Raw genomic sequence first — 6,296 nt, forward strand, 5'->3', positions numbered from 1 at the left:
CACGTTTGCTAAATTTTACAAATTCGATACCCTAGCTGAGGAGGACCTGGAGTTCTCTCATTCGGTGCTGCAGAGTCATCTGCACTCTCCCGCCCGTTTGGGAGCTTTGGTATAATCCCCATGGTCCTTAAGGAAGTCCCAGCATCCACTAGGACGTTAGAGAAAATAAGAATTTACTTACCGATAATTCTATTTCTCGTAGTCCGTAGTGGATGCTGGGCGCCCGTCCCAAGTGCGGATGGTCTGCAATACTTGTATATAGTTATTGTTACAAAAAAATCGGGTTGTTTATAGTTGTGAGACATCTTTTTAGAGGCTCCTAAGTTTATCATACTGTTAACTGGGTTCAGATCACAAGTTGTACGGTGTGATTGGTGTGGCTGGTATGAGTCTTACCCGGGATTCAAGAACCTTCCTTATTATGTACGCTCGTCCGGGCACAGTATCCTAACTGAGGCTTGGAGGAGGGTCATAGGGGGAGGAGCCAGTGCACACCAGCTAGTCCTAAAGCTTTTACTTTGTGCCCAGTCTCCTGCGGAGCCGCTATTCCCCATGGTCCTTAAGGAAGTCCCAGCATCCACTACGGACTACGAGAAATAGAATTATCGGTAAGTAAATTCTTATTTTACATATCAGTATTTTATGCTATAAGAGCTCTTTGTGTTTTGGATGGATGGATGGATGGATTATGATTTCAACTATTTTTTAGATACTTATTGTTATGATCCATACCACTTAGCAATGTGAAATGTTAAAATACAATATTTATCTAGTGTAACCACTATGTACTATGGGGTAATCTTTTTTTCCTCTTTTTTTGTTGGGGCTAATAATGTAATGTTAATTATGAGTTATTGATGTTTTTAGCAGGGTAACTGTATAAGCTCTATTTTTGTATTGTGGAATGATGTGTTGTTTGTTATTGTCTGTGCATTGTTTAATACTGCTAAATGTAATCTTTGTCATCACACCCTTCCCACCACACACACACACACACACACACACACACACACACACACACGCACGCACACACGCATTCACACACTCCTTCTGCTGTTCAGTGCTGTGGACCATTTTTGGCTTCTTAAAAATAACACATGGTGCTGCTGCTGCTGCTGATGATGATGATAATACAAATAATAATACTAATAATAACAATAACTACACTATGCCTGTGCATCAACAAGTAACAGGAATGAGGAATGTTGATGTTTTGCTTATAAAAAACTCTGTAAAGGTAATATAGCTGAATTAGCTCAATAATCTAGTATAGTAATTGTTTTAAATAAGCTGTGCAGGTAAAAGGGTCCTAACAGAAATTGTAAATAAGTTATACAGATTACTTTTGTTGATGCAGTTTACGATAATGAAGTAGTAGGATATTTTGGCTATGGACCTAAATAAGCTGTGCAGCTTACAAGGCAAATGTTTCTGATGATTGTGACAATGGTTGTGAATAAGCAGTGAAGGCAATAAAGCTGAAATAGTTATATTCTAGCAATGGCTGTAAATAAGATGTGCAGGAAAAAGGATGGAGACAGACAAAACCAAGGCTTCAAAGAGAAAAAGGCAGCGTTCTATAACAAGAAAAGCTCAACAATTCCAGGAGTCCAAAGGTCAGTGTAAGTGCCGAAACAAGGCTGGTGCAACATGTGCCGCCGCACAGGGTACCTCAAGACAGGGGGCACTGTTCTGCAGCACCTGTCAATTTTTTGTTATAATCAGTGTCACTTGCAACTTTTTCTTCTTTAATCCCCGGGATCACATGGCCATCCCTATCTCCCCCTCATGCCCCTAAGAACCTTCAGTCACACACACACACACACACACACACACACACACACACACACTCCTTTATTTAAGGCACACATTTCAAAATACTCTCATGCTTCCCATACAGGAGCAAATAGCTCCGTGAGTAAGGTGTCTGACTGCATTATGGAAAGTCATCGGTTTGATTCATGGTTAGGACAGTCATTTTAAATGTGTGCATTAAATAAAGGAATATGTCGCTGAAGGTTCTGTTTATTACTGCTAAGAAATGTGTGATTTCAAATAGGATAATGTAACTTATAAAAAGAGCCCTCTAAGTACATGAAAGATGGTGTAAGAGGACTGCAGTCCAAATCCATTTTCATGGGAATCTTCTGCAACTATACTTTATGTGTTCTATAACTGTGTGTTGTGTATGTATATACACCGGAAATACAGCTGGTAGTAAAGCCCATCCTTAGATAATGCACTGGAAGGATGTAGATTTGGAATGCAAGCACATGATGATGTGCATTCCTGGAACGGAATCACATAGCAGGAATCCTTACATTAAGCGCCTCACAATCAAAGAGGCAAACAAGTCCATACAGCGCCTCCTATACTGATAGATATGACTAGTTGGGAAGAATATATAATAATTAATGCTTAAGTAAATCACACAGAGTGTATTCCTATATTGCTCTGCATTGTGGGTAATCATTCCTATGGCACTGTGCATTGTGGACAATTATTGTAATTTAGCTATTGTAAGCCCTATATATAGAATTAGAAAGTATACTTTATCCACTAAACATATATTTTATTTAGAGATGATTACAGCAGTATTGTAAACCTATCTGGTTGCTTACTTAACTAATTACTCCCATATCTGTAATTAACTAGAGGAGGAAGTGATGTACCGTAAAACAGGGCTGGTATAGATTAACAGCCAGGTGCCCCATCTAATACACTGCTGCTTTACAAAGGGAGAGACACAGGGCCTAATTCAGATCTGTTCGCCCGCTAGCTATTTTTTGCAACGCTGCGTGCAGATAGTCGCCGCCTATAGGAGAGTGTATTTTAGCTTTGCAAGTGTGCAAACGCATGTGCAGCCGTCCTGTACAAAAACAGTTTGTGCAATTTCTGAGTAGCTCAGGACTTTCTCAGCCGCTGCGATCACTTCAGCCTATTCGAGGCCGAAATTGACATCAGACACCCGCCCAGTAAATTCTTGGACACGCCTGCGCTTTTCCAACCACTTCCAGAAAATGGTCAGTTGCCACCCACAAGTGCTTTCTTCTTGTCAATCTCCTTGCGATCGGCTATGTGATTGGATATTTCGTAAAAGCCATCGCTCAGCAACGATCCGCTTTGTACCCATACAACGCGCCTGTGCATTGCAGAGCATACTCATGCACAGTAATGAACTGATCGATGTGCAGCGAAAAACGCTAGTGAGCAAACAGATCTGAATTAGTCCCACAGATACTGCTATCACAAGTAAGGAATCAAGCTCTTTTGTGACCACTGTTTGTTAAACTATATGTGATGTATGCATATGTGATGTGACCACTGTTAGTTAACCTATATGTGATGTATGCATATGTGATGTGACCACTGTTAGTTAACCTATATGTGATGTATGCATATGTGATGTGACCACTGTTAGATAAACAATATGTGATGAATGCATTGTTGGATGCTTTGAAATTATGACTTATTTAGGTATATCTGCACTGTGGTAGTTTGCACTCCTGCTAAAACATTAATTTATACAATACGCACTGATAATATACATGGACAATTTTCTGTATTGCGTATATCTGTGTTTCTATTACAACTTATGTACATACAAATATGATAGGACATCACTAGTATGATGTGTTTCTATCTCCCCATATTTACTGAGTTTAATATTCATACATCAGAAACTGATAATATTTTAATCCCAGATATTCCAAATGGGGAGCTATAAAATATTGGTGGATCTATACCTTTGTGGGTAATATATACCAAATAACTTATAGTATATACACGTATATGTGAGTGTATGTATATATATATATATATATATATATATATACATACGTGTGCCAATATTGCTCTATTAACCTAATGTCCCTAATATTAATCAAACCAGGTTCTTAGCTGTTGACACTTATGGAAGAAAAACACATGATATCCAAATAATGGGGTTGATTCCGAGTTGTTCGCTCGCTAGCTGCTTTTAGCAGCATTGCACACGCTAAACCACAACCTACTGGGAGTGTATCTTAGCTTAACAGAATTGCGAACGAAAGATTAGCAGAATTGCGAATAGAAAATTCTTAGCAGTTTCTATGTAGCTCCAGACTTACTCCTACACTGCGATCAGCTCAGCCTGTGTCGTTCCTGGTTTGATGTCAAAAAGATGCCCTGCATTCGGCCAACCGCTCCCCTGTTTCTCCAGACACTCCCCCATTTTTTCCTGGCACGCCTGCGTTTTTACGCACACTCCCAGAAAACGGCCAGTTTCCACCCAGAAACACCCACTTCCTGTCAATCACACTCCGATCACTTCAACGATGAAAATTCTTTGTTCGGACATGAGTAAATCTACTAAGTTTTGTGCTAAAATACTTAGTGCATGCGCCCTGTGTACCATGCGCATGCACAGTTAGCGGTTAATCACAGTATAGCGAAAATCGGCAACGAGCGAACAACTCGGAATGACCTCCAATATCTTGTCAATCATACATTTATTTGAAGACTGGTATGTATCAGTCCAATGTCTGTCATATAATGAGAGAAATCTATTTAAAATATATTTAGAATTATACAGTGATAACACCACTCTTACACTAGGTGTAATAAAGGCTGCCAAATAGAGCAATAACTACTTGTCTATATTGATTCAGTTTACATTCCAACCGAATCCATTGGTATGTATGAGAAATTAACCTTTAATTATCAACCTATTAATTAGAGATGAGCGGGATCGGTTTTCAGAGAACCGAATCCCCCCCACCCCACCCCGAACTTTGCCTTCCGAGTCCGGATCTGAGCAAAAAGAAGAGAAAAAGAAAGACTCTGTGTTGGGGCACACTTAGAAAATTGTTATACATTTATTAAAACTTTACTTTTAATTAAATAACATGGAAAAATAAAGTGAGAAGTTTGGTACAGAAAAATGTTCAAATGCACAAAATATACATATAATGGTAACAAAATACACAGCAAGAGATTTTTTTGTATGTAGTATGCAGATAGATTAAATTAAAGAATTCCACATAAGGAAAAAAAAGGGATAATATGCTGTTGTAGGTCAAACTTATTTAGCAAAATCACTAATAAGAATCAGGATAAACCTGATACGAAATTAGGAGCACCTGTGGTGAAAAATGTATAGAAAAACAAATTAGTGCCTAAGTTGATCAAAAAATAAAATAAAATAAAAGGTACAGGTAAATGACATTCAAGTATAATCACAATGGTGATAATGGTAGGTAAATACCTATCTAAATACCTATTAGGTCTAGATAAAAGGCACAAAAGAGTATAATTTAAGTATAATTCATAATTGAGATGTCAAATGACTAATGGTAATCTCCTGGTAGAAACTTTGTTGGCTGCAAAAAAAAGGATCCTAATGAAAAAGAGCATTTAATAGAGTTTGATACCAAAGGGCATTGATAGAGAAACATAAATTCAAAAAAGAATATTTGATCATTTTAAGGTTAACAGGGAAATAACCAAGATGAGGATATAGATTTTGAAGATTCAGAAGTTGCTCTAACACTTCTGCTGTTTGTGATCAGAGGTCACATCATTACTGCACCTGATATTCCCAAGAGGTCACCCTACTGGGTACTAATCAGGCTTACCAACGCTTAGCTTCCAAGAACGGATGAGATTGGGTGTTTCCGCTGAAATATGGCAGTAATTGAAACACTAGGAAACAAATGAGAGAATGTGATAAAGGATGAGCAACAAAGGGTACTTCTGCTGTCCAGTTACTAGCGCAGATTCTCTGTTACTACGAGCATTGCAGAGAGTGGTCTTGCATCTGCATGAGAGGGTACTGAACTATAAGTGAGATAAGTAAAGAATATTAAGGGGACCCCACCTTCTGCTGTCCACTGTCTTATAAAATTATAGCGGACAGTGGATGAGAGAGGTAGGTTAGGCTCACCTATTGAAAAGAAAAAGGGTTGAGGGTAATATAATAGATCACAAAAGGTCAGGATTTGACAGGCTAATATGCTATGTCAAATGACCATTGAATTAATGATTAAATAAAGAAAGGAAAACAAAATCCGGCTGCATAGTGATAGTTAAGAGGTACCTAGTAGATACAGGGTCCTGTTATGCAGGAAAAATGCTAAAAAAACATATGCATTTTAAAGGAGAAAGAGAAAATGGTTTTAGAGCAGATTTAAAATTAGGGATCAAGTTTGCAAACAAAGAGAAAACAGTATTGGTTATATATCTATATTAGTTAAATAACATGATAGTTGGAGTCCCAGTGGGCACATACAATACCAGGGGATACCATAAAGTGATCT

General features: G+C 38.2%; 1 pseudogene; it reads right to left on the minus strand.

Moving 5' to 3' along the window:
• Positions 1–5,557: 5,557 nt before the first annotated feature.
• On the minus strand, positions 5,558–5,676 carry LOC134947170 (5S ribosomal RNA; annotated as a pseudogene).
• Between the last annotated feature and the right edge of the window lie 620 nt (positions 5,677–6,296).

This window comes from Pseudophryne corroboree, chromosome 7, assembly GCF_028390025.1.
Source record: "Pseudophryne corroboree isolate aPseCor3 chromosome 7, aPseCor3.hap2, whole genome shotgun sequence".
Lineage (NCBI taxonomy): Eukaryota > Metazoa > Chordata > Amphibia > Anura > Myobatrachidae > Pseudophryne > Pseudophryne corroboree.